Source organism: Ovis aries, chromosome 5, assembly GCF_016772045.2.
Source record: "Ovis aries strain OAR_USU_Benz2616 breed Rambouillet chromosome 5, ARS-UI_Ramb_v3.0, whole genome shotgun sequence".
Taxonomy (NCBI): Eukaryota; Metazoa; Chordata; class Mammalia; order Artiodactyla; family Bovidae; genus Ovis; species Ovis aries.
The window spans coordinates 47583300-47596368 of NC_056058.1; the positions used below are offsets into that span (position 1 = coordinate 47583300).

The 13069-nt window shown below is 42.4% G+C and overlaps 1 protein-coding gene across 3 annotated transcripts in view; it reads left to right on the plus strand.

Annotated features, from left to right (window-relative positions):
- Positions 1–66: 66 nt before the first annotated feature.
- The window catches only part of CTNNA1 (catenin alpha 1), a 332795-nt gene continuing 319792 nt past the window's right edge, over positions 67–13069 (plus strand). For all 3 annotated transcript variants that reach the window (XM_060415818.1, XM_060415817.1, XM_004008841.6), the window contains exons 1-2: positions 67–117; positions 10537–10674. The gene's annotated coding sequence lies outside the window, so the exon portion shown is untranslated. The remainder of the gene's footprint in view (positions 118–10536; positions 10675–13069) is intronic.

Below are 13069 nucleotides of genomic sequence, written 5' to 3' on the forward strand. Positions count from 1 at the left end.
GGTCTGTTGCGCTTGCGCAACTGGCTGCCCGCCGAGGGCCTGGAGCGCATGTGCACAGGGAGTAGTGAAAAACGGGGTGGAGCCTGACTGCCGCTGTCATAGGGTGCTCCAGCTCACGTGAGTTTCGTCCTCCCCACCCCCGTTTCCCTGGGAGATCCTGGCGGCCGCAGGGTCCGCTCGAGTTGACTTTTCCTTCTGGAGGAGGGCGCCATTTTGTCCTGCGTTTTTGTTCAATGTAAACCTGGGGTTTAAAACCTTTGTTGCTCACCCTTGTCCTTTGTCTTTTGACTGCCTGTTGCTGTTGCAGTAACTTGAAGTACACCTGCATGTGGAGACGTTAGGCGAATTTTTTCTGTGTTTTAGGACAGGGACCTTGGGTTTTGAACTACTGAAGAAGACTTTAATTCATACAAAGCATTGGGTTACCTTAGGCTAATTATCGTGCAGACCATCTAGAGAAAAGCATATCTGAGCTCAAGATCCTACTACTGGGCCTTTCTGAGACTCAGAAACCAAGCGGGCCCCTGTGGGGCCCACCTGGGCAGGAAAGCCCTTCTTTCCCCCCTGTTGCTTGTTTATAGACTTCTTTTAGCTTCTTTGGAATTCAGTCGAATTCCAGATTTCAGCAGTTGCTTATTAGGGGACGGAAACAAAAGAGGCATAGTCAAGTAAAAATAGCACAGCACTGGGGCACGGTCTTGGTTCCTCCTCAGGGAGTGTGTGGTCAGCTGTGTCTTAGTGACTCCACAGACTGTAGCCCACCAGGCTCCTCTGGAATTTTACCAGGCAAGAATGCTGGAGTGGGTTACCATTTCCTTCTCTGGGGGATCTTCCTGACCCAGGAATTGAACCCCTGTTGCTTGCTTTGGCAAGCTTGGTCTTTACCACTAACATCACCTGAATATAGTAGTATTTATGAGTTCTATGGGAATTAGGCCCTGCCTAGATAGAGAATGGTAACTTAAACTTGAGGGCAAGATTCCTCACTACCAACCTACCAGAAGGAAGTCACATGCCTTGCAGCCCTCACCCCAAATTTTTCCTATAAAAACTTACTCTCTACACGCTCTCAGTTCAGGGATTTACTTAGAGCATGAGCCACCCTTTCTCCTTGCTTAACCCTGCAATAAAACCTTTCTCTGCTCCAAACTCCTGTTTTGGTTGGTTTGGCTTCACTGTGTGTCAGGCACACAAACTTGTATTCTGTAACAGGTCCTCAGGCCCATCTGGGAAACCTTGCTGCATGGGACAGCGGATGTCGGTTGTGTAATAAGATGCCAGTGACTTCTTAAGTCTCAAAGTCCGATTTCAAGAGAGAAAGATGCTCCGCTATTACAATGTGAGGACTTGTGAAGGAAATTTTGAGGCAGTTTGGGAGGGAAAGAAGACAGCTGAAGAGTTTACCTTGGAAGAGAGAGGGGAAGTGGGAGTAAGAAAATAAAGCTCCAACACTGTATTGTTTATAGGTTACACAGGTCCTTTTAAGAAGTACCGTCACACTCTTATTTATTATTTATTATTATTACTTGTCTACCTAGTGCTTTCATTTCTCTTGTTTTGTTAATTCCCTCAAAAGTAGATTTTTCTGCAGTCATCAAAGCGACAGTCTAATGACCCCTATTTTTAGGATATTTGTATACTAAAACAATACATTGATGCTGAAGAACATTGAGGGGAGAGATAAATTGGGAGCTTGTGGTTGAGGTATGCACACTATTATATATAAAATAGGTAACCAATAAGGACCTACTGTATAGCACGGGGAATGCTACTGGATACACTGTAATGACCTATATGAGAAAAGAATCTAAAAAAGAGTGGATATATGTATTTGTGGAGAAGGTAATGGCACCCCACTCCAGTACTCTTGCCTGGAGAATCCGATGGACGGAGGAACCTGGTAGGCTGCAGTCCATGGGGTCGCTTAGAGTCGGATACAACTGAGGGACTTCACTTCCACTTTTCACTTCCATGTGTTGGAGAAGGAAATGGCAGCCCACTCCAGTGTTCTTGCCTGGAGAATCCCAGGAGTGGGGGAGCCTGGTGGGCTGCCGTCTGTGGAGCCACACAGAGTCGGACTCCACTGCAGTGACTTGGCAGCAGCAGCAGCATATGTATTTGTATAGCTGATTCATCTGGTTGTACACCTGAAACTAGCACAACGTTGTAAAGCAACTATGCTCCAATAAAAATTTTCAAAAAAGAACATAGAAACATAGGGACGAATGATAAATAATATTAAACATGGAAGCAAAGTAGAAATTGAAAATTTCACATCCCTACCTTGCATATGACACGGAGGAGGGCAAGTGAGATAATTGGTATTAACTGCATCCTCTTCACATCTCTCTTTTATCTACTAATTCTCCTAAGAATTTGCTCTTTTTCCTTCTTGTTGCATACACATAAAAACCACTAAGTGTTAGTCAGAAGAATTCTGGAATCAAATAGTGTTAACTATTTGATTAAAGGCTGTGTGAGAGGATGATTCTGGGGATACACATATCGCTGAGGTTTTTGTTGGTTTCCCCAAGAGCCTGGTAAATACTCAATATGACCACAAGGGGGATTATTGTAGCTCTAGACATTATTCAAAGCAGTATCCTGAGAATGAGGCTGCATGTATCCTATTATTTGCCTGAGTGAAGGACAAGCTTTGGGGTTGGTTTGTAAATTCACATAGCCTGCAGCCTGAAGGCTGGCAGAAATGAGCCTGAGTCTAAAAAGAAATAGGATGCAAATGAATAAGACTGGGCAATTAGATCCATGGTTGGCTGGTACAATTCTTCATCATATAACACAGCGCTGTATTCCATTTCTCTGTTATCATTTCAGTGTCATACTGAAAAGTGAAAGGAGTTGGTACATAATTTTCATGTAGGTAATTGTTTACCAGGTATAACAGACAGCTGTCTAATACCTGTGCATATTATGTTTTAAATTATAACTTTTAAACATTTAATTCCCAATCGTTAATAGGAATTGTCTTTAAATAGTAATCACTTAATAGTTGTCAAGTGTTACTTAAGTACTCCACTGTCCTAAATGCTTTCTAACATTCTTTAATGGAATGTGCAAAAAAAAAATGGTCTCAAGGGAATAATACTATTGGTATTCCCATTTTGCAGAGGTGGAAACTGAGGCTTAAAGTGATCTAGTATGTTATATAGGTCACATGGCAATTGAACGGTAAGGCCATATTTGAAGCCAGACTGTCTGACTAAAGAACCTATACTGCTAACCACTAGGCTTTGCTGTCTTGTAACAAAACTGGATCTGATCATTTATCTCTATGTATACAGAAGAAGAGTTTTGTAACATTGGCTTAATCCATTATTAACAGCAGTTATTTTAGGCAATTGAGTTAAAGCTATAAAAATGTTTTTATGTAGTTTAGGTTCCAGGACAACTATAAAGGAAGTTCAATCTGTAATAGAACACATAAGATCAAGTTTATATTTTTAAAGGAGTCTCTTTAAACTGGTGGCTCAGATGACATTTTATTCAGTCTTCCCAAAGATGAATATCATGCTGTGGCACTTTCGTCTTCATGAAATAAAAATGTGACATACTGCAGGGATTTGTCATTTTTATTCTCCTTGGAATTTTTCATGTACCTGCAGCAGATTTCAGGAGACAGTTCCCACTTTTCTGTTTGGGTATTAGCTACACTATATTGGAGTACATTACACAGTGTCACTTCACTCAAGTCTAATTCAACAGAACTTGCCCCAGTGAAGTGTAGGAAGTATTGTGTCAGTGATATTTTTGTCCCCAAGTATTGTGACAATTAGTAGGTTTCTTTCTGTATGGAATGCCCAGTAACCCACCAACCTGCCTTCCTTCTGAAAGGACAAGAGAGAAATAGAATACGACCCTGAAAGAAAACTAAGGCAGCAATAAATTAAGATAATCACTTTGATTAAATTTGATATTTACATTCTAGTTATAATGCAGTCTCATTGCACAGGGTAAAAAATCAGTCAGTTAACCTCACTTGGATTTTCATTCAGGTTTGAAAAACAGGTGGCTATTAGACAGGTCCAAGAATCTGTGTGTGAAGTCCCTATTTGGGGAGGGTGTAGGACTGACAAAAAGCAGAGATTTGCTCTTTATGAAGACCCATTTAATAATTCTTAAGGATGTATGAGCCTCTTCTGAATACTTTCATTTATTCTTAATCAGAATGATTTAGCAAGAGGAAACGTGAACTAGAAGTTGAGCCTGAACTTAGGTCCTAGAAACAGAGAAATGTATTTAGATATCATTTAAAATCTATCCTTTGCAGGCAGGGATAAATTGGGAGATTGGGATTGACATATATACACTACTATATATAGGATAGATAACTAAAAGGAACCTACTACTATAGCACAGGGACCTCTACTCAATACTCTGTAATGGCCCATATAGGAAAAATGAAGTTCACTCAGTCGTGTCTGACTCTTTGCGACTCCATGTACTGTACAGTCCGTGGTACTCTCCAGGCCAGTATACTGGAGTGGGTAGCCTATCCCTTCTCCAGGGGATCTTCCCAACCCAGGGACTGAACCCAGGTCTCCCACATTGCAGGCAGTTTCTTTACTAGCTGAGCCACCAGGGAAGCCCAGCCTATATGGGAAGAGAATCTAAAAACAAGTGGATATATGTACATGTGGTGGCTCAGCTTCCCAGGTGACTCAGTTCAGTTCAGTGGCTCAGTCACGTCCAACTCTTTGTGACTCCATGGACTGCAGCACACCAGGCTTGCCTATCCATCACCAACTCCCAGAGCTTGCTCAAACTCATGTCCATCGAGTTGGTAATGCCATCCAACCATCTCATCTTCTGTCATCCCCTTCTCCTCCTGCCTCTAGTTTTCTGTGGCATGAGAGTCTTTTCTAAGAAGTCAGTTCTTTGTATCAGCTGGCCAAAGTATTGGAGTTTCAGCTTCAGCATCAGTCCTTCCAATGAATATTCAGGACTGATTTCCTTTAGGATTGACTGGTTGGATCTCCTTGCAGTCCAAGGGACTCTCAAGGGTCTTCTCCAACCCCACAGTTCAAATGCATCAATTCTTCAGTACTCAGGTTTCTTTATGGTCCAACTCTCACATCCATACATGACCACTGGAAAAACTATAGCTTTGACTAGACGGACCTTTGTTGGCAAAGTAATGTCTCTGCTTTTGAATATGCTGTCTAGGTCGGTCATAGCTTTTCTTCCAAGGGGCAAGTGTCTTTTAATTTCATGGCTGCAGTCACCACCTGCAGTGATTTTGGAGCCCAAGAAAATAAAGTCTGAAACTGTTTCCATTGTTTTCCCATATATTTCCCATGAAGTGATGGGACCAGATGCCACAATCTTAGTTTTCTGAATGTTGAGCTTTAAGCCAACTTTTTCACTCTCCTCTTTCACTTTCATCCAGAGGCTCTTTAGTTCTTCTTCACTTTCTGCCATAAGGGTGGTGTCATCTGCATATCTGAGGTTATTGATATTTCACCCAGCTATCTTGATTCCAGCTTGTGTTTCATCCAGCCCAGCATTTTGCATGATGTACTTTGCATATAAGTTAAATAAGCAGAATGACAATCTACAGCCTTCACGTACTCCTTTCCCAATATCTACTCCTTTCCCAATATGGAACCAGTCCGTTGTTCCATGTCCAGTTCTAACTGTGTTGCTTCTTGACCTGCATAAAGATTTCTCAGGCGGCAGGTAAGGTGGTCAGGTATTCCCATCTCTTGAAGAATTTTCCACAGTTTGTTGTGATCCATGCAGTCAAAGACTTTGGCGGAGTCAATAAAACAGATGTTTTTCTGTGACTCTCTTGCTTTTTCAATGATCCAACAGATGTTGGCAATTTGATCTCTGGTTCCTCTTTTCTAAACCCAGCTTGAACATGTGGACGTTCTCAGTTCATGTACTGTTGAAACCTGGCTTGGAGAATTTTGAGCATTACTTTGCTAGTGTGTGAGATGAGTGCAGTTGTGCGGTAGTTTGAACATTCTTTGGCATTGCCTTTCTTTGGGATTGGAATGAAAACTAACCTTTTCCAGTTTTGTGGCCACTGCTGAGTTTTCCAAATTTGCTGGCATATTGCATGCACCACTTTCACAGCATCATTTTTTAGGTTTTTTAAATAGTTCAGTTGGAATTCCATCGCCTCTACTAGCTTTATTCATAGTGATGTTTCCTAAGGCCCACTTGACTTCGCATTCCAGGATGTCTGGCTCTAGGTGATTGGTGTGGTTATCTGGGTCATGAAGATCTTTTTTGTACAGTTCTTCTGTGTATTCATGAAGATCTTTTTTGTACAGTTCTTCTGTGTATTCTTGCTACCTCTTCTTAATATCTTCTGCTTCTTTTAGGTCCATACCATTTCTGTCCTTTTTTGGGCCCATTTTTGCATGAAATGTTCCCTTGGTATCTCTAATTTTCTTGAAGAGTTATCTAGTCTTTCCCATTCTATTGTTTTCCTCTATTTCTTTGCATCAATCACTGAGGAAGACTTTCTTGTCTCCTTGCTATTCTTTTGAACTCTGCATTCAAATGGGTATATCTTTCCTTTGCCTTTAGCTTCTCTTCTTTTCTCAGCTACTTGTAAGGCCTCCTCAGACAACCATTTTGCTTTTTTGCATTTCTTTTTCTTGGGGATGGTCTTGATCACTGCCTGCTGGGTGTAATGTCATGAACCTCCATCCATAGTTCTTCAGGCACTCTGTCTATCAGATCTAATCCCTTGAATCTATTTGTCACTTCCACTGTAGTGGTTTTCCCTGCTTTCTTCAGTTTAAGTCTGAATTTGGCAATAAGGAGTTCATGATCTGAGCCACAGTCAGCTCCCAGTTTTGTTTTTGCTGACTGTATAGAGCTTCTCCATCTTTGGGTGCAAAGAATATAATCAGTCTGACTTTGGTGTTGACTATCTGGTAATGTCCATGTATAGAGTCGTCTTTTATGTTGTTGGGAGAGAGTGTTTGCTATGACCAGTGCCTTCTCTTGGCAAAACTCTGTCAGCCTTTGCTCTGCTTCAGTTTTAACTCCAAGGCCAAACTTGCCTGTTACTCCAAGTATCTCTTGACTTCCCACTTTTGCATTCTAGTCCCCTATGATGAAAAGGACATTTTTTTTTAATGTTAGTTCTAGAAGGTCTTATAGGTCTTCACAGAACCTTTCAACTTCAGCTTCATTGACATCTGTGGTTGGGACATAGACTTGGGTTACTGTGATACTGAATGGTTTGCCTTGGAAATGAACAGAGGTCATGCTGTCATTTTTGAGATTGCACCTAAGTACTGCATTTCAGACTCTTGTTGACTATGAGGGCTACTCCATTTCTTCTAAGGGATTCTTGCCCACAGTAGTAGATACAGTGGTCATCTGAGTTAAATTTGCCCATTCCAGGTCATTGTAGTTCACTGATTCCTAAAACGTCAATGTTTACTCTTGCCATCACCTGTTTGCCCACTTCCAATATTCCTTGATTCAAGGACCTAACATTCCAGGTTCCTATACAATATTGTTCTTTACAGCATCGGACTTTAGTTTCTTTAGGTGATAAGGATTTATTTGAAGGCTAGTTGGAAAAGTACACGTGTTGTCTCAGTAGCCACAGAACCAGAGGTCAGGAAGAACGAGGGGTAGCTCCTCCTCTTTGGTCAGGCCCCAGCAGGATCAGTCATCTATATGGTGCTTCTGCATTGACTCTGCCCTTTCCACAGCTCACTTCTTTGTGTTTGCTTCCCTAATTCTTCCATGACAGTAGTTCCCTTGTTTCAGTAGGCATCAGAATTACTGGGAAGCTCTTTAAGCATACCAACCCAAGCAATTTAGTCCTATAGGTCTGAGGTGTTTCAAGTAATCTGCATGCTTAACAAGTTTGACCGGAGGTTCTGGTAGGGGTGGCAATTAAGGATCTCACCTTGCTTAGTATTGTGGTATCTTCTGGTCACCACATTTTTTCTCTACACATTCTATTAGAAGAATATATGAGGGACTTGCCTGACCGTCCATTGGTTAAAACTCCCCTCTTCTACTGCAGGAGGCACGAGTTCCATCCCTAGTTGGGGTACTAAGATTCTGCATGCTGCATGGCATAGCCAAAAAATTAAAAACAAAAAATTTGAGCACATACCTCCATTATAAATATTTATATATTTAGAAGCTTTGCATGTAGTACTATTGTTAAAATGTATAAAATAGAAAAGATAAAAGATAAATGTAAACACATTGGAATACTTTTTTTCCTGTACTCTCATGTATCCCAGGGCAGCCTGCACTACCCCTGCTATCCTTCTGCGTGCTTGAAGTACACCGTCATTACGGAGTGCCTTTATTGGGCAGAGTAAAGGTACAGAAAAGTGGCACGTTGTTTCAGGGCTCACTGGGTCAGCTCATAGGCCTTTCGTTTAGGTGCCAGGTCTTTGTTTTATTGAGCTAGTGATTGGGGTGGGGTAGGAGTAGTGATTGTGTGTGTGGCATCATGTAAAGCAGGCTGGTTCCTATAGGGAGGCTGTGATCCCCTTCTTCAGGGGCAAGGGGGAATCTGTGAGTGTGATAGCTGCCGTGGGTCTCATGAACATCTCTCTTCCACCATAGACTAATGATCTGTCTCTAAGCCTGTTTAGTTGTTAAGTCACGTCCAGCTCTTTTTTTGACCCCATGGACTGTAGTCTGCCAGACTCCTCTATCCATGGGGTTTTCCAGGCAAGAATACCCATTTCCTCCTCCCGACCCAGGGATTGAACCCTTGTCTCTTATGTCTCCTGCACTGGCAGACGGGTTCTTTATCACTGGCGTCACCTGGGGAGCCTGGCAAAGTGCAAACTCTCTGTGGAGAGAGACTCCACAGAGGCTGTGGATGAGGCCCCCTTTGTGTGCTCTTTCAGCTTTCCGTGACTTCCCAAAAAGAAGTCTGTTTTACCCTGGGCTGTGCCAGGAGATGGGGGTGCGTGCGCGCGCGTGCGTGTGTGTGTGTGTGTGGTGTGGTGTGGTGTGTGGTGTGTGTGTGTGGTGTGTGGTGTGTGTGTGTGTGTTTGCTCTCAGGATTAAAGGCAGCCAGTAGAACACCAGCACCAAAGCCCTGGAGAACAACACCTGTGTTTGAGTGATCAAGTGTCTACAAGTAACTTAATGTGAAGTAGTAACTGAGTCACTGAACTCAACTACAAGTCTTCTCTGTGTATCTACTCTGATCTTGGATATATACACACTCCCAGTAGCCAAAGAGGCTTCACTTTTCCGGATTTGCCCAATTTGTAGTTCTCTGATACTACTTTCTTGCTCGTGTGCACTGTTTTGTGAGTGGAGCATCATTTCCATGAGATAGAGTAACCATGCTGGGACAAGCAGACCTAAGGCATTGTCAGAGCCCAGAGTCAGAGCTGGACAAATCCCAAGCACATTTCAGAAATCAAATGACATTTAATAAGTCATTAAAGTTGAAAATGGGTTTTCCACAATCTTTTTTCCCAAATACTTTTCCTACCCCTACTTTGAGCCTTTTTGTATTTTAGTTTTCTTCTGTCATCTTGGGTGTTTATTTGAGTGCAGGTGTTCTATACTCTCAAAGGCCTTGGAGAGTGGCCCACTGTTTTGCGCTCTGCAGAGGAGAGAGAATCGGGTTTCTTGGATTTAGGGTAGCTGGAGAAGGCAATGGCACTCCACTCCAGTACTCTTGCCTGGAAAATCCCATAGACGGAGGAGCCTAGTGGGCTGCAGTCCATGGGGTTACAAAAAGTCGGACACGACTGAGCGACTTCTTTCACTTTTCACTTTCATGCATTGGAGAACGAAATGGCAACCCACTCCAGTGTTCTTGCCTAGAGAATCCCAGGGATGGCGGAGCCTGGTGGGCTGCCATCTCTGGGGTCACACAGGGTCGGACACGACTGGAGCGACTTAGCAGCAGCAGCAGCAGTCATACATATGTGTCTATATCCTGAGTGATAGGGATATTTGAAAATAAATTACTTAGAATTTCATTTATTTTATTTCATTTAAATTATTTATATTTTCATTATTTTCTGCTTAATTTATGTTATTGAAAATCTCTAGGCTAGAAACACCATTAAAAAATTATTTTAAAAAATATTAAATCTTTTTAAAATCTAAAAGACCAGCTGTGCTGGGTCTTCACTGCTGCATCAGGCTTTCTCTGGTTATGGTGGACAGTGTATGGGCTTATCTTGTGGAGGCTCCTGGGCTCTAGAGCGTGCAGGTGCGGTGTTGTGACACATGGGCTCAGAAGCTCCCCTGCAAGTGGAATCTTCCAAGACTAGGGACCCCTGTCCCCTGCATTGGCAGGCAGATTCTTAACCACTGGACAACTGGGGAGGTCCACACCATTTTTTCTGTCATTTTGTGTTTTTTTTCCAGTCAGTGTATGTGCTTGCCATTTTTGAGTTCTGCTTTTTATACCTTTCCTAAAAATATTTTCTTGTCAACCTGGTCACGTATACTTGTCATTTTTAATGGTTGTCTATATAATCTTATTCTTCCTTGGGATTCATAACTTTATTCCACTTAATCCTCTTTGCTTCTACTATTTTGCAGGGTGTGTGGAAAGATTTGCTGCATTTCTAAAGAATTTCAGAAAACAAGCTGCATTTCAGAACCTAAACCAGCATTTGCTTTTCTTCACTCTGAGGGAGCACACAAGTATTGAAATTCTCTGCCACTGGGCACGCCAAGGTATTGAATTCTCTTCTCTGGAGTCCACGTCTGTGGGTCTGACTGGGCCACTTGATCAGCAAGAGGTCTCAGACACCAAACTGGGGAAAAAATTAAACTAACAGAATGGTCGATATTTCCAAAGAGTCACTTTAGGTTCTGTCTATTGCTGCAGTGTTCAAAACATAGACATAGTTCATTGCCGTGATTAAAGTGACTTTCACCGTTAGCCTCTTTGCTCCTGTAAGATAGAGTGGTAGGCTATAGCTGGTTCATCATTTGGAGGTAAAATGGTTAGCTAAAGCTATTTTTCTACAAAGGGCCAGTTATTTCCTTAGTTTTTCTCTAAAACTTCAGCTTTAACGGGAAAGAGCCATGAATTTTGTGATATAGCTGCCTCCTTATCTGTCTTGGGAGTTATAGACTGCACATATAAGACAGTTCATGTACCTCTGCATAATGAGGTGAGTTTTAGAAATCATAAATCTTCACTTAACATGCAGGTGGTGTTGGGTGCCAGCTTTAGAAAAACTGATGTAGTTGCCAAGTGCATGAATGTCATAAATCATTCATGCTAAGGTAGCCCAGAACTGTGCTGTCCTCTGAGGCAGACCAATTTCAAGGTGGTTGTTAAACACAAAAATGTGAGTTTGGGGTGATTGTTTTTCAAAATCAAACACACTTTTTATTTGAAAAGTAAAACCAAATTATCTTCCTTTTCTTAGTTGAAGTCAGTTTTTTAAGACCCTCCCTTCACCCTCAAAGACTCTATCAATGATAATATCTTTCCATCCCTGATCCCTGAATTCCATCAGAGATACATCACAAAATATATAACCTGTACATTTGCAATCCAGGCCATTAATGTGCTGAAAATAAGATTTTGATGTCTCAATAAATCTTGAGGCACAGTAGTAGGGAAAAATTCTATTAGAGTTTTTTGAGGTATTTTCTTCTTGTGTCATATTTTACATGAAGTTGTAACTGTACAACTCAGATGGGACTCAAACCCAGCCAAAACCCAGACTGGGACTTGAACCCATAGGCTGGGACTCAAACCCAATGTCTTTTCATTAAGATCACACACCTGTTTTCAGAGCTTAATGAAGGTCAGATTCTTTATGTCTCAGGATAGAAGCCATTCAGCTAGAGACAAAGTGAAAAGAAGTGGACTTATTTAGAGACATACACATTTCATAGACAGAATGTGATCTGCCTCAAAAAGCAAAAGCAGCCCTGGGAGAAACTCAGTCCACAGACAGAGAGACGATGAGAGGTGCCGAAATATGGATTGGGTACTTTTTATGAATCTGATCATTTCGTAGGCTAATGAGTGGAAGGATTATTCCAGCTATTTTGGAGAAGGGGCAGAGATTTCCAGGAACTGGACCCCTGCACATTTTTTAGCCTTTCATGGTGGTCTTGGAATTGCCATGGCACCTGTGAGTATGTCATGTAGCTGATGTATTACAGTGAACATATAATAAGGCTCAAGGTCTACTAGAAGTCAAATTTTCCACCATCTTAGACCTAACCAGTTATAACCAGTCTTTGTCATATCCTCAATGTCTGTGTCATTCGGTAAAATTTGTTCCCTGCCGTCTTCCCTCGTTTTAATGTTACAGTGGATAATAGGCAAACATAGCCCTCTTCCCAGAGAAGGCAATGACCCCCCACTCCAGTACTCTTGCAATCACGTGGGCCCCCTGGGGCAATAACGTGGGCCCCCTGGGGCAATAACGTGAGCCCCCTGGGGCAATTACGTGAGCCACCTGGGGCAATTACGTGGGCCCCCTGGGGCAATCACGTGGGCCCCCTGGGGCAATCACGTGGGAGTGTCCATGAAAACTCCCATGGACAGAGGAGCCTAGTAGGCTGCAGTCCATGGGGTCTTGAAGAGTCGGACACGACTGAGTGACTTCACGTTCACTTTTCACTTTCATGCATTGGAGAAGGAAATGGCAACCCACTCCAGTGTTCTTGCCTGGAGAATCCCAGGGACGGAGGAGCCTGGTGGGTTGCCGTCTATGGGGTCGCACAGAGTCAGACATGACTGAAGCAACTTAGCAATAGCAGCAGCAGCAGCAGCCCTCTTCCACAGTGCCTGTTTATTTAGGGCTAAAAAGGGGGAAGAAGTAGGGCTTAGAGGGAGGTGACCCCTGGGACAGAAAACTGAGCACTACGATGAGCTGAACAGTCTCTGAGTCACCAGACTTTATCTAGACTCCTGGAATATGGGTTTTAAACTAAAGTATTTCATCTGAAAGTTGCTTATTTGGTAGATGAAGACGATGAGGTTAGATAGTATCTTTTTTTAATTAAAGCTATTTTATTGGGGGATACATTGATGTAGTCCAGGTTGGATAGTATTGAGGAAGGAAAATATGCTAGTATTTTCAGTTAGGAGTCTTCAGAG